Source organism: Rattus norvegicus, chromosome 1, assembly GCF_036323735.1.
Source record: "Rattus norvegicus strain BN/NHsdMcwi chromosome 1, GRCr8, whole genome shotgun sequence".
Lineage (NCBI taxonomy): Eukaryota > Metazoa > Chordata > Mammalia > Rodentia > Muridae > Rattus > Rattus norvegicus.
This window is the reverse complement of record NC_086019.1, coordinates 207,292,427-207,320,340: the sequence shown is the minus strand read 5'-3', so window position 1 is coordinate 207,320,340 and position 27,914 is coordinate 207,292,427. Positions and strand designations below refer to the sequence as shown.

General features: G+C 41.0%; 1 protein-coding gene across 35 annotated transcripts in view; it reads left to right on the top strand.

Annotated features, from left to right (window-relative positions):
• Positions 1-27,914, top strand: part of Ins2 (insulin 2) — a 149,261-nt gene that overhangs the window by 101,658 nt on the left and 19,689 nt on the right. For 26 of the 35 annotated variants that reach the window (XR_010062670.1, XR_010062672.1, XR_010062674.1 and 23 more), the window contains 2 exons: positions 1,365-19,215; positions 23,445-23,561. The gene's annotated coding sequence lies outside the window, so the exon portion shown is untranslated. Of the gene's footprint in view, positions 1-1,364; positions 27,270-27,914 lie in introns of those variants that run through there. The other 9 variants (XR_010062678.1, XR_010062684.1, XR_010062671.1 and 6 more) reach the window with 9 other exon arrangements.

Sequence of the window (27,914 nt, the reverse complement as noted above, 5' to 3'; positions counted from 1 at the left end):
GCCCAGATCGGCCATGCGATCCACTCTTGCAGTTAGGACTGCACCCCAATGGCTAGGAATGAACTTATGCTGTGACACACTGTTCTGGGCTATACGTGTGTGTTTATTGGTGGATTAACTGGGCAGAGGAGCATTTGACCGGCCCGTATGTTTAAACGGGGTGTAGCCACCTCTGTCTTAGGATCGACCTCTTGTCCCCCAGCCTTATCTGTCATAGGATCTCCTTGTCGCCCTCAAGGTTTCATGTCTTAAACTGGTCAAGAGTCAGAGGAAGTTGCCGTTGCTGATGATGGCTACATTGTGTCATCTTCTCATTCCTCTTATTTGAGCCCAGAGGCAAAAGTATAGGGGCCAGATGGCATTAATTTAGGAGATTAATTGAGCCTCTCCTGATAAGTAGTGGGCACCTCAACTTGTTCATTGTCTCTCTGGTTCTCCTTAGTTGTTCCGGTCTCCAAGCGATGATAATGTACTGAAACAGAATTTCTAGGCAAAGCAGAATCTATTTGTGATTTAATAAAGCTGGTGAGGCGCTGAAAGGCCCAAGGACCTAAGGAAATCAACAGAAGCAGGCCCCCAAGGGGTCCTAAAATCGTAGGCAACAGGGTAGAGAGCCATGGGGATGTAGAAAACCAATTTTTGTACCACGACTCTTGTTGCTCTCTCTCTCTCTCCGTTTTTCTAGGCTATCTCTCACCTTTTTTAGACTGTCTTCTACAAGTCCAGTCTTATCTACATAAATACAACATTCCTCTTTTAAGGCTGCACAAAGTCCTCTTTGTTGTAGGAAGAGTAAATCAAGCCCTCTTCTATTTTGCAGTACTACTTCTGAAAGGGAGGCAACAGAATCTTTTAAATTGGCTAAGCCCTCCCTCAGCTCAGCTAGGTCCTGGTCAATTGCAGCGCTGAGTAAATGGTAGCGTTGTTGGTTTTGTTGGGAAGTCACAAGAGAAGCAATGCCTGTGCCTGTCTCTGCTGTCCCTAACCCCAAGAGGACTGCGAGAGTGATGGCCGATATAGGCTCTCTCTCTTTTTTTACAATGGGGTACACCAGGGTTTCTATCCCAAAAATCCAAGATATCTTGTGGCTCGTGAATGCTGAGTCTGGGCAGTAATTGTACTAATACGCAATAATCGCGCTGCTGCAAGAACTCAGATATTGTTTCATAGGTAGCCCTGATGAACAGGCCAGATAAGTATGGTTTGGGGCGAGCAGGTACTCATGATGTTTGTTAACAACCAAGGTATGGTTGCATATTTTTAACAGCTGGTGAGGAGGGAGCATATGTTCTCCCAAAATACAACTTCCCACCCCAGACACCTCGGTGAGGGTAAATCTTAAAAAGTCTCCATCTTCCTCCAAGGGCACAGGAATGACTCCAGGGACCCGAACCAGGAGAGCTGAATCTTCATGTTCCCAGGATCAGCATGTCTCACCAGCCACTCAGGCAGCTGGCACACTCCTGTAGCATTCTGTAGAAAAAACACAGATTCCCTCTTCCCCATAAAAATACCTGGACAGGATCATGCCAATATGTGGATCTTTCTATTTCACCTAGGCAGAAGTATGTCTAGTTGTAGGGTGTCATAAACACTCAGAGTGTTCCTTGGCATCCAAATTTTAATATTGAAATAAAAGGAGCATTATTTAACATACAGGGATAACTCCCCTTTTTTATTTATTAAGATATAGTTAAGATATTAAGATAAGTCCTCGAGAATTAAATTAAGGACACTGAGCACTTGTATTTATAAATTGACTTGTATATGAAATTATTGTCTCTAGCATTATTGTTTGGATATATAAAGAATGAGATTTTTTGACTAATTGTTCCTATGTTAGGCCTATAATCTGCCTGGTATCATTGTCCTGGTATCAGTATCCAGTTTGAGTTCTTAAATGGCCTATAAAGGAACAGTACTTAGTGCTCTTAACCACTAAACCATCTCTCCAGCACCTCACCAGCTTTATTTGCCTAAACATAAGCATTAATTAGCATAATTAATTAATTAGTATGCCAAATCCTGTAAACAAGGTCCAGATTTAGCCTTATTTAGAAATCCCTGAGTTGGCAGGGTGAGGCTGGGCGTTGAGAGTAAGCAAATGGAGTCTTCCTCTTTTCGTGTGGGTGTGTTATCAACTCCATTACCATTTTCAAAGAGCTGGGTCTATGGTTTTGTTTAGTTGTCTGAGCCGGAGCTCTGAAAGGACAGTGAATTGTCAGACATTTACACTGAAATCATCACTCACTGATTTTATGTAGAAAACTTGTCTCCAATAAAGCATTAACTAATTGTAAAATTTAAGGGTTAAAATATTTTTAAGACTCTAGCCTACAATTCTGTATTAACACAACTGAAGCTTTATCTCCAATGAGGATAACAAACAAAGGCCTAAGTCCTCTGGTAAGGTGAGGTACTTAGCCAATTAACATATCCTTAGAAGCTTAAAATTAGTTTTAAATATTAAAAATGAATATTGAATCTTTTCTGGAGCAATAGCTACTCTCTAAATATTAAAGCTCATTTTGAGAGCAAAGGTTTGTAGTAAAAATTTCCATATACACTGAAAGATTAAAGTTCTAACTTCTTACATTGAAGAAGCGACAAAATTACATAATATAAGGCTACTAGCCATTCTTTTGTAAAATTTTTAATGATATCACTTCATGGGCTCTCTAAAATTATAAGCAAGCTCACGAAATGAAAACTCACAATCGCCAGGACGTAAACAAATTGTATAAAATCAATCCTCTAAATCTATCTTGAAATGGCAGTTGGAGTAAGCAAACAAGGTGTAATGCTCTCACAAGTTCTAAAACCTCATCAATCCTTTGTAAATCCTGTAACAATTTCTATCTGTTTGATTTTTTCTTAATTATAAATAAGTTTGAGTTAGTCAATGTAACACTGGCAATCCTTAATCACAATCCTTAAGTTCTCCTTGTAACACCAGAGCACAACCACAACTTTGGGAAGTCTGAGTAAGTGACTAGGCAGCTTCCTTGGGGCAGTACAATTAGCATCAAAATATAGGTAACTTCAGGGCAAACCACAACTTTGGAAAGCAAAACTCAACCTCCAACAAACGATCTAGTCTCCAAAATCCAGTCTCCAAAACGCCGAGTCTATCCTTCATGCTTCAAAGTTTGACTGCCAATTCCTACATATGAACGCACATTGGTGCGGTCTCTGATACCTCAACAAAGAGACATTGCCCTAAATTCTTTTAGAAGCCTGGTTTCTAGGATAAGAGTTCCATAAAAATATTATCTCAATTTAGACCTGTTTCCCTAGGTTGGCTCATGCCACATGTTGTCCAGAATGACTCTATCCAAATTAGCAGTTTTATGTCAACTTTCTGTTACCGACGTTATAATTTTTTAACCATCTTCAATAACTTAAAAGCCAATAATCTATGACCAAGGTATGTAGAGCATATTTATACATTTAAAACCAGTCAGAAACAAAATTGAAGTGGCTACACATGTCTTTAATATTTAGACCAAACACCATTTTTACTTTTCTAGCTGTGATATTAAGAGAAGCACCTTGTCACCTGTTAAGTCTAATAATAAGTCAGGTATTTTTCTAAGAGAAACAGCCATCAGCTCCCGTAGACGCTCTGCCCATAGAAGCTGAGGGGCTGTTGGCACCTTTAAGATCAGCTCCTGTAGACGCTCTGCCCCCGGGCAGCTCTCCAGCTGACCTAGGCTCCTAGCTACAGATACAGGGCTCCAAAGGCCGACTGAAACTGTTTTTTATTCATTTGTTCGTTTTTTTTGAAACGAATTAAAACCAAATCAAGGTGTGAACGACTGGCAGATAAAGTTTTTACCATTTTTTTAACATGAAACATAAAACATTTAAACAATGAGAAACAAAAACCACAGACATAAACAGACAGCTTGGTGCACCAAGGACAGACAATAGACATAGAGGGGAAAATCTAGATGGTGTCCCACCGAAGGGACCCAGATATCCTACCTATGGAACCCAGAACCAGAAATAAGCATTTCTCCAATAGGAGCCAGCAGAGAGGCAGGATGTCTCCTGCCTTTCTTCTGTTCCCAGGAGAGCTCTGAAAGTTTTTCTCTTTCTCCAAAGCATCCACGGAGAGTCCGGGAGGACTGTTTTTCCCAAACCCATTCTCTCTCATGTCTAGGGTGTAAACTATCTCTAATCAGGGTCCAAAGACTAAAACATAACTCTAAAAGAACGCATACACAAAAACACTTTACCATTACCTTGTCCCTTTTTTATTACAAGTTTTACTCAAGCTAGCCCATCTTACCCCACTACGTCCCTGTTTCCGCGCTGGCTTCCTCACCTTGAAACTCCTCTTATGCTGACTTGGCCTGAGCTGTGCTGTTGCCCACGCACAGCCTGCAGCTTGCTTGCTAGCAGGCCTGCACTCTTGTCACCCTCAGCCCCACACTGCTTTCATCAATAAAACAAAAGAACTTGATTAAATCCTTTTTCTTAACTCTTAATCGTCTCTCCCTGAGTGAGCACTTGATCTCTCCTATGAAACAAGCCTCCTTAGACAATACCTTCCCCATGACAATTGGACGACAATTATTCAACTGGTCCTTACCTCCCTCTCCACCGACGCACGAGCAATATGGCCTGAAGAGTCCTCAATTCCCGCTGCAGCTCTCTTGTCTCCGTCGTCCTGTAGTTGGCCGTGCTTCGGAGTCCCTGTTCAGGCGCCTTACCCCCACCAGCGGGGACCCAGTTATTCAGGGTCCCGAAGAGGCTTTCTACCTGTGGGCCAAATGGGGGTGAAGAGCAAAAGGAGACCAAGCAAAAGTTCTGTTGTCAAGGTCTCGTTTATTGGGGTGAACGTTACAGCTTTTAAGGCTTTCAGGTAGGGGGAATGTCCCTTGTGAAACATGAAGGATGGAGGGATGAGGGTATAGACAGTGATAGCAGGAGGCAAAGAGGTCAGGTGGTGGAGACACCAGGTGTTGACTCAGGAGATAACTGGTATCTGCTCGAGCTGAGGCATCCCGTGAATGTTATCTTCCTGTGCCGTAAATTCATGGGAGAGGCTTTTGTCCAACAATCTCAAGACTTTATGGCAGTCATCTTAGGGGTGAATATCTGTGGCCAAACAGCCCAGAGTCACCTAGTCACTTTGAGCCATGCAGTCAAAAAGTGGCCAGGCCCAAATCCAATATGGCTCCCTACATATATATATGTGTGTGTGTATGTATTCTGTACCAATGCAAGAAATTAAAGCTTCAATTTTGCATCACATATAAAGGTTTCTACCAATATAAGATTATGGCTATACAACACTTTGTTTAAGAGTAAACTTAATATCCTATCTCTATTTGTCTATTTTTGTACTATTACTATATCCTCCCTTTTCCTTTCTACCCCATCTCCTTTACATAAGAATGAAGGATAGAGGAGAGGAAAGGTAAGGTTGAAATCACTGAGTCTAGGCTCTCTAGTTTTCTCCCTGCCCAAAGTTAAAAGCATTTGCCAATTATTTCTTAAAATGACAAAGTATCTCTAATTCATAAAATAGTTAGAACCATCTACCCCAACCTACCGAAGTTGGATAACAACCTCCTATTGCTTGCTTCTAGCTGAATTAGGGTGAAGAGTTCCTTTCTAGGGCCCAAAGGGAAATGGGAAAATTGGTTTTGTCAGAGGTGGGCTAACTGGCATCATTTGCCTTCCAGTCTCTACGTGCTGAGAAGGTTCACGGCTTAGCTGAAGTCCTGACTATAACAGTCTGGCAGGCTGGATGGCTGAGCTAGCTGTTCTGGAACTGTCCTGGAAGCAAGGCTTTAGAGGAAACAGCTTCGATGTAGTGGAGGTAAAATCAAGCTAGGACCTAGAATAGAAGGTCCCAGAATCTCAGCATCTCAGAATATGAGTTTTGTCAGGACTGTCTTTCTCTTCTTCCATTCTGCAATATACAAACCTTACAAGCAACAAACAGCTCTGTAAAGACATTCATATAGAACATGTAGAGTCCACAGATTAAGGAAGATCAATAAAGACAGACAACTGCATTTCAATAGAGGTTAGTTTGATCACATAATCAAACTAACTGTTCATTCATACCATTTACAGGATGATATGTAACAAGTCATGAGAATTTTGAACCCAATAAGTGTTATTGGCAGTAGATAGACATTTAAGCCTCATCTGGTCCCATCTGTCTCTGTGTACAGATATATATACATCACCTATCTTGTTGATCTTGTCAGTCTTCCTCTTGGCTGTAAGCCAAGGTTTTCAAGGGGGTCTCCCTTTGTCAAGTCTGATCGTTATCAACTTAGAAGGAACTCAAAGCTTTTCTTTTCCTGTGGAAATACAGACATAATCTCTCTCCAGCATAACCATTTCCTGCTTTCCATTCTGATTTTAGAACTTCCTTAAAATAAACAGGCTGGTCAGTTCAGTCCTTTCCACAATCCAATGTCTTACAGCAGCTGTTTTTGTCCATTAGCATTTTAAAAATGTAAAGTTAGTAAAGTGCTATGTCTTTATCTCCTGAATATGTGACTATAGTGTGATGCACATATTTAACTTTACCAAACTCTGTAAAATGGAACACAATCCATTTGCCAAATTTCATTTCTTTGCGTACTTTTAGGGTTACTGCCTGTAGTTAATGGAGTTTGGTTATATTATGAGCAAGTAGGCCATTGCCTCAAATTCTGTGCATAGAGATTCTTTAAACCTTTGCTGTTTGAGATGGTGTTCTTTATGGAATGCTGAAGCCTCTGGTTGATAGAAGATAGCCACTTCCTGTCAATGGCTGGTTAGTTTCAGGATTGCCTTGTGCCCGAGAGCCTGGCAGACCTGTAAGGGATCTTATGTGTGTGAAGACAGCAGGTGACTCCTATTCCTGATTGATTGTTGTAGCTGAATTATCCTGAGTAAGTTCAGCAGTCTCTGCGTATATTACAGAAAGGGTTTTCTGCAAATTGAGAATCAGCTACTATATCAAGAGAATCTGGAAAATCTGATAACTCCATAAGTATTGCATATAATTTTAATATTTGAACTGACTTACAGGGACTCTCAGCCACCTTACATCTTCTGATTTATATCCTGCCTTTCCTGATTTACTGGCATCAGTGTAATATTTAGTGGCTTCAGGAATTGGAGTTCTTTTTACTATACTAGGGAGACTCCAATTAGTTCTTTTTATAAACTAAAGTTACTTGCTTTTAGGGTATTTGGTGTCAATCTCTCCCCAAAAGTTACTTCATGCTCTTTGCAAACGTTCATCTTGTGTCCACAATGAGTCAATATCTGCCTTAGTAAAAGGTACCACAATCTAAGCTGAATCCATTCCAGATAATTAATGGAAGTCTCATTTTCCCTTTTAGTATCAAATCAGAAACCTTTTCTATGTAGGTTTTTAATTTCTTACTCTGTTTATGTGCTAAAATTTTCCATTCTGAGATATAATCCTCCCTCTGCGAGAGAATTCCTGTAGGGGAATGGGTAGAAGGAAAGATGACTAAGATGCAGGCCATCTTTAGATAAATACAATGTAGTTGTGTATCCTGCAACTTCCTTTCTACCAGAGCTAACTCTTTCTCAGCCTCCACTGATAATTTCCTCAGGCTATTTAAATCTTTATCACCTTGTAAGGTTTGAAATAAATCACTCAGCTCTTGAGTTGCCAATCCAATTGCAGGCCATAGCCTGCTTATATCTCCTAGTAGCTTCTGGAAATCATTAAGAGTCCTTAATTGTTTTCTTCTGTTTTACACCCTTTGTGGCCTAAACTTTTGTAGACTTATTCTAGATAATTAATTAATAGAATCCCCTCTTTGTATTTTTCAGGGACGATTTACAGTTCCCAGCAAAGCAAGGTTTTTTTTTTTTCTTTACTTCATCATTCTTTCCAGGATATTTATGTCTGAATCAGCCAATAGGATATCATCCATCTAATAATAAATAATGGATCGAGGAAATTGTTTGCCAGTCGTCTCCAGTGGCTATTGTATAAAACATTGAGACAAGGCAAGGCCATTTCCCTGGGGCAGGACTTTCCAATGATATCTTTTTATTGGACAAATTCTATTAAAGGTAGGTACTGAGGAAACAAACCTTTCCTTATTATGTTCATCTAGAGGAATTGTGAAAAAAAGTCTTTTAGATCAATCACTATGATAGGCCATTCCTTAGACAACAAGGAAGGTGATGGGAACCCATTGGCTGAATAATCTTAACTGTTCTGAGATCTGTCAACATCCTCCATTTTGCCAGACTTTTTTTAATGACAAATAAGGGCTGGTGGACTGCTCTTTATGCTGCTTCTGGACTAGCTGTTCTAGTGCCTGTAGTTTTTCTTTTGTCATAGACCGTTCATCAATCCAAATAGGTTGGTCAGTCAACCACCTTAGTGGTGAGGCTGTTGGTGTTTTAAAAGCAGTGGATCTTTGAAGTAAAGCTGAATTGTCAGCCCCTGCTGGGCCTTATTTTTGGACAGTCCGAAACTGTCTTTAATAACATTCCTTAGCTAATTTGATTTTTTTTTTATTAGAAATCTGACTGGTTTTGCGTCTAGCCTCTAAAACTGAAGGGATATTGACTAGTGTTTTCCACTGTTGTAACAGTTCTCTTCCCCATAAGTTTATGGCTATATCAGGCTATATTGAGGCTATGTATGGCCTTAACTTTCCTATCTGACCCTCAGGCCCTGTACATTCAAGCCATCTGGTATTTTGCTTTATTTGGGACAAAGTACCAACTCCTTGAAATTGGATGCATACTTCTTCTTGAAGTGGCCAATCTGCAGACCAATGTTTTGGAGAGATAATGGTGCATCTGCCCCGTGTTGACCATTCCTTCAATTTCAGCTTCGTTTACTAATATTCCAAGCTTGGGCCTTTGATCCTCTATAGAAGTTTGCCAAAATATTCATTTTGGGACCCCTTATAGGTTTTCTAAATTGTTTGTAGAATTTGCCTCAGCCTTGTTATCTGGTCTCAAAACTTCTGTTTTCAGAGTAGTGGTGTTTAATTGTCTTGAGGAAAAGAACTCTCTCAGTCTGGCATTGGGGTCTGCAAGAGGACCCTCTGGGAGTCTTTTGGTAAGATGTTGTCTCATTTGTCTGTCATTGCTCCACATTCCCTAGTCCAGTGTTGCCCTTTGCCACATCTTTTGCATATTCCAGAAAGCATAGACTCACTTTTGGGATTAATTTGATTTTCTCTGCAGTTTATTCTGAAATGACCCTGTTCACCACAATTAAGACATTAGAAATTTTGGGTCATCTCAAGGCCTCTAGTGGCAGTTTCTCCTACTAACGTTATATCAGGCAAATGAGGTCTAAGATCAGCTGTAATGTAATCCACTCATCAACCGATGCCTTCTGAGGTCTGATCACTTGCATTCAGCATTTGCATTTTCAAAAGCTAAGGACTCGATTAGTGCCTTTCTTGCTAATAGATCCTATATCTTCCCTTCCACAGCAGAAGTTAACGTTTGCAAAAAGTCAGAGAAGTTAGACCTTGCATAACTTGGAAAAAATGGTTCAAGTCTTTTTCCTGTCTCTGTGACTTTGTCCCAGAAGTGTAAGGCTGCCAAGTGACACAAGGTCAAGTTTCTTCCATCATAGACACCCTGCACTTCTACCAGGCAGCTGACCTTTAGAAACACCTACCCCGTCTCTTTCCTCCACCATGGGAACCCTCATGAATGTGACCCAGGTTCTACTACTGCTTTGCCACCATAGTCTTCCAGGCTTGGATCATTCTACTTTTAATAGCCCAAGAAGTCAGGACTGGTTTTACAAACAGCAAATGTATCCCAAAATTAGTGACACTTCCCTTAAATGTCCTCAGTTCTAGCACATCCATGAGTTGCCATTCAAGTTCCTGATAACCCTGTGGATGATCATCTGGGGGTCTTTGTTGTACACTAACCGGATAAACTAAAGTTTGTTTTCTAACGACCTTGGTTGACTTTCTCTAATTTTATCTTTTATCTATACCTGAATATTTTCCCTAACCGATCTTTTAAGTTCCTCCCTTAAGGTCTGTGCTCTTGCTTCATAGCTCTGCTTTGGTTGTTCATCCTGTTCTATAAGTTCCTCCATTCCCTGTTCAAGGTTCTGTTTCCACATCTTAATTTTTTTCTCTATATCACAATTATTTTGATTGATTAATTTCAAAAGGTTCTCCTCCAAGCCTTGCTTCCAATCCTCATTATTTCCCTCTGCCACTCAGTCTGATGGGCGAGCTGTTGCATCGTTTGTTCTAGTGTCTCTTCCAGCTCCTGTCTCCAACCTTCATTTTCTTCTCTCTGTCACCTATTGTGACCTATCAATTCCTGTGGCTTTAGTTCTAGTGTCTCCTCTCAGCCATGTCGCCCAGTCTTAAATTTCTTCTGTTGTTCATGCTGCTCTGTAAATTCCTGTATCTTCTGTTCTAGGCCCTGCTTCTGTAATTTCAATTTCTCATTATGTTGTAATTCTATTATTGTATAATCTACCTTCTAGCTTAGGAAATTATCCTCTCTACTCTGCTTTCAAATTTTATCTCTATCTCTTTGCCATTCAGTCAGATCTATGAATTTCTAGCATCTTTTCCAGTTCCTGTCTCCAACCTTCATTTTCTTTTCTCTGTCACCTATTTTGACCTATACATTCCTGTCCCTTTAGTTGAAGTGTTTCCTCTAATCCCTTTTCTAAGGCTCATAATGTTTATCTAGGGCCCTGTCTTTTGAGAAGACATGATAAATAAGATAGTAAACATTGTAATGCTAACTGGCAATGTGTCCATTTCCTTTTAATCCATACATGTCAAACCATGCAAAATATCATCCTACAAAACCCAAAATTGTATTTTTAAGCTTTAAGTATTTTAAAATTGTATGTAAATCAATGTATATATAATACTTATTACCTGATCCAGACCTTCTTGTACCTCTTTCTCCCTCTGCTGTTCAAATTGGGACACTGCAGTTCACTTCTGGGCTGTCCTGCCTTTGTTTGAATCATGGCTGCTGATCTGAGAGCAGATCTGACTGTCCTGAGCCTATTTAGACCTGGTGAAGAGAGGGAACCAGGAAGCAAGCACAAGAAGGTTCTCTGGGCCAGAGATGCGTAGATCAACATGCTGTGCCTGTGAGAAGGCTACCTCACAGGCAGTCTCACCCAGGGTCTCTGAGCCCTCCCTAGGCTCAGGGAACCCAAACCATGTTGCAACACCAGTGCTACCCAAGTCCCACCTAGGGCTGGGGTGTTGCCCCTGGCTGCCATGGGGCTCTGGGAGGGAGCCTCTCAGAAGCTCTCTGTAGACCCCCTTAGACTCACTCAGCGTTTCATCCACACACTGCTGCAGCCCTAGATCACAGCCTAGCATTTCACACTGCACAAAGGGAACTTTTTTCTCAGGTTAGTTGGGTTCTAAACCTATCATCTATCTATTTGTGGTAGTAATTTCCAATCCCATAAGCCTTTATAAAAAATGCACAATCCATATATTATATTCATCAACTATATGCCTAGATTGGGCAGATCTAAAACTATACTAACTTGATTCCTCTGCTACTTGCAGTTTCTCCTGGCCATGTGTTCTATAGTTTCATGAAGTCTCATTTATTAATTGTCGATCTTAGAGCCTGAGCCATTGGTGTTCTGTTCAGGAACTTGTCTCCTGTACAAATGCGTGGGTATTTCCCACTTTCTCTTCTTTGAAATTCAGTGTATTCAGTTCTGTGTTGAGGTCTTTGATCCACCTGGACTTGAGTTTTGTGCGGGGTGATGAATATGGTCTATTTTCACTCTTCTACATGTAGGCATCCAGTTAGTCCAGCACCATTTGTTGAAGATGCTTTCATTCTTTGTAAAATTGTTTTATTTACATTTCAAATGTTGCCTCCCTTTCTTGTCCCCCCTCAAGACTTCTTTACTCCATTCCCCCTCCCCTTTGCCTCTGAGAGGGTGCTCACCACCTCACCACCACACCCTTTTTCAGGGGCATCAAGTTTCTACAGGATTAGGTGCATCCTCTCCCACTGAGGCCAGACAAGGCAATCTTGTGCTACATGTGTGCCTAGGGCCATGGACCAGCCCCTGCTTGTTCTTTATGGTAGCTTAGTCTCTGGGAGTTCCCAGGGGTCCAGGTTAGTTGAGCATTGGTCTTCATATGGTGTCAATATCAACCATCAGCTCCTTCAGTCCTTGCCCTAAATGTTCCATAGGGGTCCCAGACCTCAGTCCAATGGTTGACTGTAAGTATCTGCATCTGTCTCAGTTAGCTGCTGGTAGAACCTCTCAGAGGACAGTCATGCAGGAGTGCAACTGACTGCGAGGTAGTTTTCAGGCAGACACAGTGAGCCATCTATGCCTGAGGGAACCTTTCCGTGCTTGCTCCCCCATACGCCCAAAGTCTACCCAGGACATCTGACAGCCAGGCCTGCTCTCCCTACTGCTTGTGCTGCAGGCTGCCTGAGGTCAGCGCACAGGCTGCCTGCTGAAACCCAAAGATAGAGAGCCAGCTCAGAAGTACAGAAGCTGCGATCTTTCTACAGTCAGCCACTCCCTGTGAATAAAAGAATCTAAGAGGACTGCAGTGTCCTGAATTGAACAGCAGAGGGAGACAAATGTACAAAAGGCTCTGGATCAGATAATAAGGATTATACATTGATAATATATACATACACCTACCTAAAGAATCACAATAAATAACACCTTTTGGGCTTTATGGGATGATATTTTGAACAGTTCAACAGGGATGGATTTAAAGGAAATAGATACCTTGTCGTTTAACACAACTGCAATATTTATTCTCTTGATTTGCTATGTCTTCTCAAAAGACAGGGCCCTGGATAAAACATTATGTGCCTTAGAAAAGGGATTAGAGCAACCACTAGAGAAGTTCATAGATGAGACTGAGCAACAGAGAGATAAACTTAAGACTTGGCAACACAGCCTGGAGGAAACTCTAGAACTGAAGGCACAGGAAATTGCAGGTCATAATAAGCAAGAGGTTGGAGACAGGAGCTGGAAAAGATACTAGGAAAAAAGATAAAGAATTTCATAGATCAGATTGAACAACAAGGGGATAGAGATAAAATTTGGAAGCAGAGTCTAGGGGTTGGGGATTTGGCTCAGTGGTAGAGCGCTTGCCTAGCAAGCACAAGGCCCTGGGTTCAGTCCCCAGCTCCGAAAAAAAAAAAAAAAAAAAAGAAAGAAAAGAAAAGGAAGCAGAGTCTAGAGAATAATTTACTAAAGCTAGTAAATCAAAATAAGGTAGAGGCTGCAACATCAGAATGACAACATAAGTTTTAAAATGTGGAAGAAGAGCTGTGAGCAGAGAGCAAAGGAACTCAGGGAACAGGAAGAAGGGACAAGAGGAGAGATATGAGGCATGGGCACAGACCTTAAGGGAGGAATTTAAAATTTCAATTAAGGAAAATACTCAGGTAGACACAGAAGATAAATTAGAGAAAGCCAACCAAGGTTGTTAGAAAACAAACTTTAGTTTATCTGGTTATCGTACAACAAAATCCCCAGATGATCATCCACAGGGTTATCAGGAACTCGAATGGCAATCTGTGGATGTGGTAGAACTGAGGAAATTTAAGGAAAGAGTCACTAATTTTGGGATGCATTCACCATTTGTAAAACAAATCCTGACTTCTTGGGCTATTAAAAACAGAATGATCCAAGCCTGGAAGGCTATGGCAAGAGCAGTAGTAGAACCTGGGTCACATTTACAATGGTTCCCATGGTAGAGAGAAGAGGGGAAGGAGACACCACAACAAAATAGGGCCAGGAGCAGACGCAGCAAACATTAAGCTCCTCAGAAGGGAGAGGTTAGGGACACTGAATGGGTAAATGTTTCAGGGAAGATCTGAGAAAGTCTTACCAGGACAATTCGTCAGGGTCTTTGAACATGGCCTACTCATGGGAGTTATGGGATTTCTTTACCTGGTATGACAAATAGAGCCTGGAAATAGACTTATACGCAAGTAGACTGATATTAAACAATCATTTAGGCCTTGATCTCGTGAAGGTTGGGGCAGAAGACAGCAGAAATGCTGTCTCAGCAGTTAACATTTGTTCAGACTGCTTTATTTGCTTTGGGTTGTTTTTTTTTTTTTTATCAAATGAGTGTGGTTCTGAGTCTAGTATTGTACAATTCCTCTGGGAGAGCGATCAAGTTAAACATTTAATGATTTCCAGTTACTGGCCCAAGGACTTGTTTTATTTTCTCTTGTTTTGTTTTTCTTTTCTTTTCTTTTGTTTGGAAGGAAGCCTCTACGTTTTGACAGGAAAGGCGAATAGGCTCTGACCCCTTCTAGAGTGATATGGATCAGAAAATGCAAGGGGAGACCCCCCTGAAGAACTAGAAAATTTAAGAGAATCAAACAGGACAGTTAAAGATTCTTTGCGCCATCCTCACATGGCATGAATGAAGACTCACTACAATTGGTTATTAATAAAATTAAGTCATAAAAAAGACAGCTGTCTTTCTCCTGCTCAAACAAGGAGAATTTCATCTTGCACAATCCATACAAATATCTTAGTGATGCTAAAAATTTGGTTGTGAGATTCATATATTACAGAATGTACAGCTTTGGTGAGATTCATCCTCAGAGATGCAGAACTGACCTGCCTGGCCCCCTGATTCAGTTGCTGTTCAAAACAGCTTCAGGGACTGCCATGGGTTCCAGGCCACCTTGCCTCATCCAACCTTTCAGACAATCCAGTCAGAACTTCAGTCAAGTTCTGAACCTTCCAGATATGCAAAGACTGGATAACAGATGCTAAAGCTAGCTTTCTCAAATTTAACCAAATTTTCTAATTTTCTTACCCTTCCTCACCCCTTTAAAGAATTTTTTGTCACTTCTATTCAGCAGGAAGAAGTTATAGAGCATCATCAACCCAAGTCCCTTAGATTGGGGTGGATGGTTCTGGTTATTTTATGAATTATAGCTATGTTGTCATTTTAAGGTATACTTTACAAATGTTATAGCTTTGGACAGGGAGGAAACTAGAGAGCTTAAACTCAGGGATTTCTACCTTCTTCTTCTCTGTCCTTCCTTCTTAGGTAAAGAAAAGAGGGGATGAAAAAGAAAAGAGGGTATATAGTAATATAAAAATTAGAGGAATAACAAAACATTGTATAGCCATATCTTACATTGGCAGAAATCTTTATAATTAAGCAAATTGAAGTTATAAGTTTACATTGGTACAGAATTTATAGACTGATGCAGGTTTAAGGTTTTTGTTGGTGTGAATTTCTTGATACAAGATTTGAAATTAATACTGTTACTCTTTGATAGGCATTGTACCTATGCAACTCATCTAAGAATACAAGGCTTAGACCCAGTCCTTCTAATACCTGCCATTACAAACTGTTTAGGATGAATAAGTAACAGAAGTTAAGGGCCAGATAGTAAACTCATGGTTATATTAGATTCTAATTTAATTATAATAAATGTTTTTAATTTACTCAAATAGAAATGACTAAGAATAATTAAGGTCTAAGAGTTCAGATATACTTCGTATAAATAGTCTTCAAAGGTGTCAGAAGTCCACAGAAAACAACATTTAAGGCCATTTCATTTTTAAAGATCATTTCACTAGAGACATACCCTGATAGCACCCCTTCTTGGTTCAAAGAAGAAATTGAGCATCAGTGGAGTTGTTCCAGTTGTGGCGAGATAGCCACTAGGCAAGAATTGCCTCAACTCATCTATAGACAAAAATACTGTCCAGGAAAAAGGCACAGTATGCAAAATAGTCGACTGATAGCTCTGCCAATACAGGGTAAGCAGTCCTTCCTAATTCTGCTTTACAAAGGTCATCAGATGATCCTGGCCAGAGGGCTGAAGGCTGATGCTCCAACGTTTTAAGGAATGAGGGACTGTCCAGGTAGTCAACATCTCTACAAATTGGTTAAGTCTTGGAAGCTATGTTTTGTGCTTCCTATATTTTCAAGTAATATTTAAATTGTTCTCAGATTTCTGACAGAGGTGAAGACTGGTCATAGTCTCATAGACAACTCAAGCTATTTAGCATTGAGAAAAATGATATAGATTTGAGAGGATGATTTTCAGATGATAATACAAGCTGAAACTAGGACATAATTCATGTATAGAATTGCAAGCTTTTTAAGCTAGGATGATAGAGTGCTTTATCTAAATTGACAAATATGATGGACTGAGTGTTCCTATACTTTATAATTTACTAATTGTAAATTATAAGTTGTGCTCAATTTATATCTTCAAAAAAGGAACCTTTTAACTGGACAGAAAGAGAGAAATGTTGTGGGTTACCCTGGTGCTGTTTGTATTCTGATGTTAATTCTGCTTCCTCAAGAGGACCTGCCCTGACAAGGAGTGGATACCATACTCAGGTCATTTCATGTGAACCTTTTCCCCATTTAAACTGGTCAAGTAAAGGCTAGACCCGTGATTGGGCAGTGGAAGGAAAAAGATGGAGCTGGAGGTTTTAGAGAGGTGTCGGGGGAGAAGGGAAGGAGAGAGAAAGAGGAGGTAGAAGGAAGATGGAACAAAACCACATGGCCCCGAGAAGCCTCAAGTAGCAAGGGATCTCATAGCTGAGGAATAGAGTAGTATAGTGGTAAATCTGCCCAATCTAAGGGCACTGGGTTGTGTGTTTTTACACGGGTTTTTGGAGTTGAAGATTTACTGCAGTGCCCATCCCATGGGCAAGCATCAATCCCTAACACTATTAATGATACTCTGTTTTGCTTGTAGACAGAGAATGTTGTCCTCTTTGAGAAACCCCCCCTTCACCCCTAGCAGCTGACTCAGACAGATACAGTGGATGAAGCTTTGGAACTCTTATGGAAGAATAGGAGGAAGGATTTCGAGCTCCAAAGGGGATAGGAGTTCCACAGGAAGGCCGACAGAGTCAACAAACTTGGATCCTTGGTGCTTTCAGAGTCTGAAGCACCATCCAAAGAGCACACCCAAGCTGCACTTAGGCCTCCCCACTCACATGTAGCAATCATGCAGCTTGATCATCATGTGGGTTCTGAACAACAGGAACAGGGGCTATTTTAAAAGCTGTTGCCTGGAAAGGATTGAAGGAGTTGAAGGGGATGGCATAAGAACAACAACAGTATCAACTAACCTGGATCCCTGGGCGCTCCCAGAAACTGAACTAACAATCAAAGATATACACTGGTTAATAAGGCTATCAGCATATATGTAACAGAGGACCACCTTGTCTGGCCTCAATGGGAAAGTATGCACAATCTGGCCTCAGTGGGAGATAATCTTCTTGTGCACTCTGTACAGATTGTCTCTATTGTTTCAAGTGTTGATTTCTGGACCAGCAGAATGCTTTCTGAACTGTTATTTTTATGAAGCATCACCTATCTCGTTGTTTTCTAAACATTCTTCTGCAGCACATTCTGACTTGTTTAATAAAGAGCTGATGGCCTATATCAGAGCAGGAGAGAGAAAATGGAACATCAGAAAAGAGAGAGGAACTCTAGGAAGGAGTCAGGTGGAGGGATTCACCAGTCAAACACAGAGGAAGGAGCAGGTGCCAGAACTGAAGGGGAGAGAACGTGATACATGGCAGAACTTAGATTAGAAAATTAATTAAAAGAAGGTTAATTAAATTATACAAGCCAGTTAGGAACAAGCCTAAGCTAAGGCCTGAGATTAATAAGTCTGTCATTATTGGAAGAGGTCAGGTTGAGACAGTCTGGTGGTACTCTTGAGCTGAAGGGCTTCGCTTAGAGGAAATCAGCAAGCAGTTTTTCTTTTTTTATGGAGACTTCCTTTTTGGCAAATCATAGAAGCCTTGTTAGAGTTAGCATTTTGTGACCATTTCCTGCCTGGTTTCTCGACTCTGGCTGCACAGTACTCCATCTAATGAATGGGGAGAACCTGATGTGGTTTGTATATCCCTGTTCAGGCCAGAGACATCCCATTGCCCTCTCGTTCTTTCTGGTTAGATAGTACAAACTTGGAGTCATGTAGATGCCCTGGTAAGACCAGGGGGAGCTTAGTTCAATAGAGTTCCAAAGGCTAGGAACTGTAAGGTATTCTGTGAGATTAGGGGCAAAAGCTAAAGATTTGGATAGACCCAGCATGAGATTTGGGAACTGGGGAAGACTCAGAGCCACCCAGCCTTTGATGGGTGCCTAGCATCTGGATGGTACAAGAAAGAATTGTTAAATGTCATTGTCCGTGTACTCTATTGTCATTGGCTCTGTTTTCTGTTGTTGCTTGGGCCTTATGTCTTGTGTGTCTGGTCTATCTTCATGTTTCTGACTTGAGATGGTATGGAAACCTTGCACCCATAAGCCAGGCACCAATGATTCCACCCCACCTCCTACCCTGGGTCTAGTTGGAATGAGGTCGGATCATGCTATCTGCAAGCTGCTTTTGGAAAAGTCACTCCCAATATGGAGTTTTGAGGGAGTAGGATTTGCTTGGAACCTGTAGGCTTAGATTTTTTTTTTCAAAACCTACTTTAATTAGGGTTCTTTAACCCTTCAATATCGGGTTGGGGATTTAGCTCAGTGGTAGAGCGCTTGCCTAGCAAGCACAAGGTCCTGGGTTCAGTCCTCAGCTCCAGAAAAAAAAAAAGTCACAAACCCTTCAATATCCCTTCTAGCGGACCTACCAGAGGTAGGGGGAAAGAAAGGTTAATAGGAAACAGAGGTCGTAGACCTGTTTAGAAGTAACCCTTTGGGGGATATCCCAGTCTTTGTTGTCAGGATATAAGCAGCCCAGTCCAAAACATCAAACGTCAGTCGGTAGTGGCAATGCAGTCTAATTGGCAAACACCAAACATGAATCAGTAGCAGCAGCTCAATCCAGCCGAAATAGCATGAAAAGTTTTTGGCAAGTTTCTATGAAGTCACAAGCAAAGGTCCTTGACTTGGTACAAAGCAAACCAATACAAGAGCCTGGTCTCTCTGTTATATTTGTATTCTTTCTAATCATCACGTGTCCTTTCATGTGTCTGCCTCAACAACACATTCCTTCACCTATCTACTTCAGCAAAACAGCCTCTCACCTGTCTGCTTCAGCAAAACATCACATGACATAACTGAGTCTCCAAAGAAACCAGGAACTTCCACTTTAGGGACCAGTGGTTATTGTTTAAAAACCCAGAGTCCCATGAGGAAAACAGCGGCCAATCCTATTACAGCACCACTGTCCCTGAGAAAATGGGATTCAGCAGCTGTGAGGAGCGCCTACGCTGAAATTCCAGCACTGGAGGAGGTAAAGAAAGGTTTTGTCTATTATGTTATGTGTATGAATGCACAGTGGCCACTGTATGTTTGCTTGCTGACTGGCTGCCCTGAATGTGTGAGTTTACTGTGGTCTATGCATCTTGGTTATAATTTAGCTGCTACTGTTAGCAATCCATTGCATGTCTGTTTAAATGTTTGTTTAAAAGTTGTTTTATGCTGTCCTACTTTATTAAAAAGCTGGCTCTGGAATGGGGTCATGGCTCAACCCTTTTTCAGACACAAGCATGCTTTTTTAAAGTCTGTCTCCAGTCAGAAATTAAAAGGATTATGAAGTGGAAATTTCTGGTTTCTTTGCCAAAATATTTGTTTTCTGCTCTCCTAAGTTTTCCGTTTTCTCTACAGAAGCTGTTCTGACCTTGATATCTGGACTATTGATGGCTATTATCCAAAGCAGTGCTATTTAGTTGCTCTGCTGATGAGTTTCTCCATTGCTGACCTGAAATGGCTAACTTGAATGCATTTGATATCTGAGTCTGCAAAAGGTCCCCTAGGGTGTTTCCCAACAAGGGGTTACCTTGCTTGTCTCTTGTTGATCTGCATTCACTAGTCCAATGCTAGCCTTTGCAACACCTTCAGTACATTACAGAAGGCTTAGGTCTTCTTTCAGAATTAGCTCGGCTCTCTACCTACAATTCCTTTTGAAATGACCTTGTTTGTCACAGTCCAAACATTTATTTGACAGTTTTTTTTCTTAAAACCTTTAGAGATTACTTTTCTTATTAAAGTTGCATCATAAGAATGAGATCCAAAAACAGCCCTATTTCTAACCAATTTATTGATGTTGATCTTGCCTTTAGAGGCCTTTTTAATGTGGATTTAGCATCTTAAAAACCAAAGATTCAATTAATACTTGACAAACCGGCAACACCTTAGGCCTAAGTAAAGACCTGTAGAAATCCTTAGATACAAGTGAGGACCTAGGAAGATCTTAAGCCCCAGGAACAACCTGGGAAGACTTAGACTCCAGTGATACCCTGTGAAACTCCAGAGTCCCCAGTGACAAACTCAAGAAAGCCTTAGTCTTCAATGAGTGTTTTGGGAAGGCCTTTGATCACATTTAGAAACTGGAAAAAGCCTGGAGCCCCAGTGACAATCTGTAGAAGGATTTAGGTTCCAGTGTTACCCGGGGAGGATAAAACAGTTAGGTATATCTTATTTTGTAAAGTCTTTCTCTGATATGGCTCTTTCTCTGCTACTCAATTAGATATCACATTTAAACATGATTATTTTCTACAACAAACTAACTTTACCTTCACCATGGGATTAAAGGTGTACACCAAGGCTGAGCCACACCACAACTAGAAAGAGGTTTTTACACAATCTTGAGGTTGTGTCTTGCCCAGGGTCTCAGTGAGCCCAAATTTTCTTCCTAAGCTCTCATGGATTCTCTAAGGCCTTATACAGATCTTTGCCAGTTCTGAATGCCTTCCCCATTTCTCGTTGACTCCTAGTAATCTGCAGATTGCCACTGGGGCATGTGGTGAATGTTCTGCAGGTCCTCATTGAGATCCTAGGCTTTTTCCATAGTCTCCCTAAGACTCAGATCTTTCCCAGGTCTTCACTGGAGCAGAAAAATTTCTAGCCTTTCTAACTATAACATATGGCCTTTTCCAGATTCTCACTTAAGTCAAAGATCTTAAAAGTTACATGAAGGCTTTATGCTTTTCCTTTGTCCTCACTAGAGAACCAAGCATTCTAACGTTTCTCACTGAGATATAAGACCTTCTCCAGGTACTGAACACATACTAAGCCCTTCCCCAAAGCCTTATTGAGGGCTGAGGCCTTTTCCAGATTTTCTCTGGGCCTTAGGCTCTCCCATATTACTGGTGTCCATGCTCTTTTCCAGCTCCTCACTGGGAGTAGGTTTGTCACTGTACAAAAGATATGACCCAAGGTTCTCTGCCACCCCCATAATACCCCAAAGTCTTCACAGATTTTACAAAGCCCTCACCAGGATTTCACTATATCTGATGAATTTCTCCTCCTCCTCATGGTGACCTAAACTTTTATGCAGATTCTAACTGGGGCTCAAGGCCTTTTTTGGGTTCTCACTCCCAGCCACGACCTTCTGAAAAGGCTATATGGAGTTTATACTTTCCCCAGAAACATTCTGGAGTCTAGAATCCTCTACACATTCTTACTGGAACTTGAGGTTTTGGGTTTTTTTTTTCTCACATTCAACCTGAGGTCTAAGGTTTTCTCTGAAAGCCTTAGTGAAGTCTAAGGAATTCTTCAGGTCCTCGCTGGGCCCATGCTACAGCGATACTATAAGAATGTTTTGTCCAGTAAGGACTATGGAAAAGATAAAAGTCTTCATGAGACTCTTGGAAAAACCCTCAACCTAAGTGAAAACATGGAAAAGGTCTTAAGTTCCAGTTTAAAAGGTTAGAATGTCTTCTGCTCCAGCGCATACCTGGGAAATAGCCTAGGTCTTGAGAATATGGAAAAGACCTATGATCTCAGTGAGGACCTGAAGAAGTTTCCCCATCTGCCCCAATGGGAATCTGAAGAAAGTCGTGGGGGACAGAACATAGAGAAAGAATTCAAAACTAGTCGAAGACCTGTTGAAAGCCTTAGGGAACCTGAAAGGCTTGGGAAAATTTTTAGGCCCAGTAGACCTGGGATAATGTTTTAAGATCGAGTGAGAATTGAAGAACCAGTGAGAACATGGAGAAGTCTTTATAGACACCAGTGACTACTACCTGGGAAAGCTTTTGGCCCAGAGAGAACCTGTGAAAGGTCTTCCATACTAGTAAGCATCTGGAAAGACGTCAGATCTGAGTGAAAACCTTGGAAGACCTCACAAGCAGATGATGATCTGAGAAAGGCCTTCTGGGCTCTGGTGACATCTTAGAGAGTCTTTAAGGCCCAGTGAGAACATGTAGGTAACCTGATGCTCAATGCAGTTCCTGAAGAATGCCTTAAGCTTCAGAGAGAATGTTTTACCATGTAAGGCCACTGTGAGAATCTCTGATAGACCTAGACCCTTGAAGAGATCTAGAGCCAAGTCCTTAGTTCCATGTCAGAACACGTTAAACGTTTTAAGATCCAGAGAGAATTTGGGCAATGCCTTTGAATCTTTTGAAAACCTGGAAAGGCCTTGGGCCCTCATGTGAACTCTAGGACAGCCTTAGATACTAGTGATAATCTGGGGTAATCTTCAACTCAGTGACAACCTAAGAAGACCTTAGTCCAACTTGATGGTGTGGGAATGTCCTGAGGTCCCATTGAGAACCTGGGTAAACCTTAGTCTTTAATGAGACATTGGTGAAATGTTAGATATACATTAAAATGTGGTGAAATCCTCAAGTTCCAGTGAGAATGTGTTGATGATTCTAGGTCCAGTAAGTGTCTGGGAAAGATGTAAACCCTGAAGACCCTTTGTGGAAAGCCTTAGATTCCAAGAGAATTTGAGAATGCCTTTGGTCCCAGTGAGAATCTGAAGAAAAATTTTTGTCACAGTGAAAACAAAGAGAAATTAATCAGTCAGTGTGAAACTGGTGATGGCTTTTTAGAATCTGTGAGGACTTTGGATATTTTGAGGTGGCAGTAACTCTTGGGTTGTGCCTTATGCTACAATGGCAAACCTAGACTTCAGTAGGTCTGACAGAAGGCCAAGGATACCAGTAATAATCAGGAAAAGCTTAAGGTCCAGAGAGAATCTAGAAAAGATTTCTGTCTACAACAAGACTTTGGGGAAATCCTTATAATGCAGTGACTACCTGGAATAGTCCTCAAGTCACAGCTAGAAGTCTTAGAATAGTTTGTGCTTCAGTGAGGACAGAGGAAAGGCCTAAGGTCTTCATGGGATTTTGAGAAGACCCTTGACTTAAGTGAGAAACTGAAGAAGGCTATATGCTCCAGTTAGAAAAAAAAGTTTTCTGCTATGGTGAGGACTTGGGAAAGACTTCAGGTACTAAGGAAAATATTGAAAAGACCTAAGATCTCAGTAAGGACCTGAATTTTTGCCTTACTGTAGGCAGACTTTTGGCTACTTTGTGGCTTCTTTCTCTACCCCTTTTCTTTCACCCTTTCAGTTCCCTAACTCTAGATAGGAGAGGAAAAAAAGGATAGTGGGGAAAGATGGTGACATTATTGTTAGACTACTTTTGCTGATGAGTAACATTGGGTTCCTTAGGGCAAGTTTGATCTTTGACATCAGGATATCTAATGTTTTGTCATTTCTTCTCTGCACAGGACTACTTAACAAACAAACTGCAACCAATGGCATCAACCACCAATCTACCAACCTGTGCCTCCTGCATCAAGGCCATAACATTTATATATCTATAAATAAAACTATTATTCATCTGATGTAATTGTCTTCTCAGAGGTTTACACCAAATTTGAAGAACGTATTCTACCTCTTTGGGTGGTCCCAGGAAATTGTTGCTTTCTGTCTCATGTCTCCTGTCCTCTGCAACATTTTTGTCAGATAACCTCTGCGTTCTGCAATGTGGGTTGGTTTTCATTTTTCTCCAATCATGTTAGGTTTTCCCTCCAACCACAATGAGTGCCAGAAGCAAAAGTATCTTTTATTCACATGATATAATTGTCATCTTCAAGGCTTACTGCTTCCACCTGCTAATCTAGGCCTAGTCCTGGAGGTTTCTAGTCTCCATACAATCTAATCTAGGCCTAGAATGTTTTCAGCCTTGAGACTTGTTGCTGAGTAAACTTACTCCTTCTAGCTCTTTCTGAACTCTGGCTGACTATTCAACTTAGTTGTTCTGGCCCAAACTCCTCTCTAAGCTCTCTATTTGGCTTCTCTCTACTTCTTGTATATTACTCTGTTTGTTCTCATACTAACTTTATAATCTGTTCTAATCTTCTGGTTCCTTCTCATTCCTTAACCCATTTGTCTTCACCTGTTTTTAGCTTTTTCACGTTCTGCAACCTTACAACTGTTCTTACAACTTGACTCTTACACTTTGTCTCTTACAAACACCCTGATAAAACTGCCCTCTCCCTTTCTGCACTGAGATCTTTTCTCTTTGTTCTTGTGAGAACTGAGCATCTATTCTGTCAAATCTTTCTTTGACTCATTACTTTGTCTGCCACTCAATTATGTAAGGAAGCATGAGTGCTTCCTTCTACATATTAACTTTACCCTCATTGTTTGGATTAAAGGTATATATTAAAAGCGTCTCTGTATTCCATCAAAAGGGATTAAAGGTATGGACTAAGACTGAGCCGCACCACAACTAGAAACAAGTTTTCCAGTAAGAGGTACAGTCTCAAGGTTGACAGTGTGATCAAATATCCTGCAACATCCTCAGACCAGCAAGAACCTTGGTCCTCTGGAAAGGGCCTCTGTCACCACTGAAACTTAAAGAAGGCCTTAGATTGCAGTGGATATATTGGAGAAGGCCTAAAGTTGCAGTTAGAAGTTTTAAAATAAATTGTGCTCCAGTGAGGACCAAAGAAAGACCTAAGATCTTCACTAGATTTTGAGAAGACCTTTGACTTAAGTGAAAACCTAGAGAAGGACTTGGGCCCCAATGATTATCTGCAGAAAAATTTAGGCGAAATTCTCCAAACATAGTAAAAAACTGTTGATGACTTTGTAGAACCTGTGAGGACTTTGGGCTATTTGGGGGCAATAATGATTCTTGGGTACTGACTTATCCTACAGTGATTAAACTAGACTCCAGTGAGTACTTGCAGGAGGCCATGGACACCAGGAATAATCATGGCAAGTCTCAGGCTCAGAGAGAATCTGGAAAAGTCCTCAGTCATCAATGAGACTTTGGAGAAATGCCTTAGATTGGCATTGAGTACCTGGAGAAAGCCTCAAGGCACAGAAGGGTTAGAATGTTTTGTGCTCTAGAGAGGACCAAGGTAAGGCTGAAAGTCTTCACAAGACTGTTGTAAAGACCCTTGACTTAAATGAGAATCTGGAGAAGGCTCTAAGTTCTGTTTAGAAAGGTTAGAAAGCTTTGTGCTCCAGTGAGACCCTGAGAAAGACCTCAGGTCCTAGGGATAATATACAAAAGGCCTAAGATCTCAGCAAGGACCTGAAGGTTTCCCTTCTGCCCAAATGGGAAGCTGATGAAAGTTGTAAGAGACAGAACATAAGGAAGGCATTCAGAACTAATGAAGGCCTGATGGAGGCCTTAGAGAACCTGTGAGACTAGGGCAATTTTTTAGGCCCAGTGAGACCCTGGATAATGCTTTAGGATCCATTGAGAAATGAAGACCCAAGGAGAACATGGAGAAGGCTTTAGACATCAGTGACTATCTAAGAGAACCTCAAATCTGAGTGAGCATGTAAAGAACTTAAAACCAAATGATAATCTGGGAAAGGCCTTATTAGGCTCCAGGCAGAGCCTAATAAGAATATATAGAAAACTTGATGAGAATATATAGAAAATCTGATGCCTACTGTAGTTCCTGGATAATGCCTTCATACCAAGGAAAAATTTTAGGTGCTGGACCATTGTGAGAATCTCTGGTAGGCCTAATGCCTTGTTGTGACTTGCAAAGGCCTTAGATCCAAGTCATAAGGCAGAGAAGGTCTTTAGTCACAGAAAGAACTTGTTGAGGCTTAAGTCCAGGTGAGAAACAGGCCTTGGGGTCCAAGAAAAACTTGGGTAAAAATTTAAGACCCAGAGAGAATATGGGCAATTCTTTAAAGTTCTTAAAAAACCTGGGAAGACTTTTGCCTATTATAATAATATCCCAAGAAACTCCTTACACACCACAAGAATCTGGAAACATCTTTATCTCCACTTATACCCTGGAAAGGGATTAGACTCAAGTGATAGCATGTGGTAGCCCTTGGATCCCAATGAGAACCTGAGGAATCCCTTAGTCTTCACTGAAACTTTGGGTAAGGCCTTAGGTCACTGTCAGAACCTTGAGAATCCATAAGTTCCAATGAGAATGTGGTAGTTTCTTGGCTCCAAATTCTGGGCTCCAGTAACTACCTAGGAACGATGTAAACTCTGAGGAGACTTTGCAGAAGGTCTTAGATACCAGTCAGAGCCTAAAGAAGGTTCTTGGTCCCAGTGAGAATATTCAGAAAGTTTTAGGTCACAGTGAGAACTAGGAAAAATTCTTCAGATACATTGCAAACACAGAGATGACTTTATAGAACCTGTAAGGTGTTGGGAATATTTTTAGGCCACAGTACATCCTTTGGTCATTTCTTAATATACAGAGAGAACCTAGACAAGACTTTAAGACCCTGCAACAGACTCAGAAGCTCCTAGGCCCCAGTGACAAAGAATGCCCTAGATACCAGAAACAATCCAGAAAACCTTAAGACCCATTGAGTATCTGGGAAAGTCTCAATGAGACTTTGAAGAAGGCCTTAGATTACAGTGAGTACCTGGAGTACCTTAAGTTCCAGTAAAACATATTAGAATGTTTTTGGCTCCAGTGAGAACCTGGGAAAGGCCTGAGTTCTCAAATAGACTTTGGGGAAGTCCTTTGAATACCATGAAATCATAGAGGAGGTTTTAAGTCCCATTGAGATCCTGCAGAAAGTTTTAGGCCACAGCAAGAATATGTGGAAGGTCTCCAGACTCTGTCAAAACCCATCAAAGACCTTATTGAATTTTTGAGAACTTGTACAAATTTTGGGCCTAGTGAGAACTGGTTAATGCCTTAGACGCTCATGAGAATCTGGATAAGGATTTGAGACAGTCATAACATGGGGAAAGTCTTGGTCCTGAGTTAATACTGGATGGTTTTAGGTCCCAGTGACTTCCTGGAAAGGCATTAGGATACACTCATAACTTCTGAAAGCCATAGGCTCCTGTGAGTACACTGTAAAACTTTAAGACCCAATGAAAATATGTTAAAAGTCTGTTACCATTGAGTAGCTGAGGAATCCCATAAGCTCTAGTGGAAACCTGTAAAAAGAAATTTAGGCCACAGTGAGAACCTGTTCAAGACCTAAGGCTTCAATGAATCTTTGGATAAGTCCTTAGACCCAAATAAGAACCTGCAAACAGTCTTTAGTCCAATTGAGAAGCTACAGATTCAGTAAGAACCTGGAGAACTCCTTAGACTCTGGTAAGAACCTGGGCAAGGTTTTTTGTTTTTGTTTTTTTCTTTTTTCTTTTTTCTTTTTTTCAGAGCTGGGAACCGAACCCAGGGCCTTGTGCTCGCTAGGCAAGCGCTCTTCTGCTGAACTAAGTCCCCAACCCCTGGGCAAGGTTTTAAGACCCAGTAAGAACATGGGGAAGGCCTCAGAGACCCAGTGAGGACCTGACTAAAGGCCTTTACACAAACAAGCATCTGGGAAGGTCTTAAGATTGAGTGATGTTAGAAGGCCTTTGCCCCAGTGATAACCATGAAAGACCTTAGACTTTAGTGAGAACCTTGGGAAGACTTTATTCCTCAATGTTTCAGACTTTGAGTAAGATATTAGATCTCAGTTTGAAACTGGAGAAAGACAAGTGAAAACCTACAGAAATGTTTAGGCTCCAGAGGAAATCCTAATCCGAAATCTAAGGAAATCCTTAGACCTCAGCCCAAGTGAGTACCAGTAGAATGTTTTAGACAACAATGAGAGCACACACAAGGCCTTCAGACTCAGTGAAAAAACTGTAACAGGCTTTATAAACCCAGTGAGAACTTGGGAAATTTTTTTGTTCCCCAGTGAGTCCTTGGATAATCCCTTAGGCTTCACTGAGAACCTCAGCAAGGCTTTAAGAC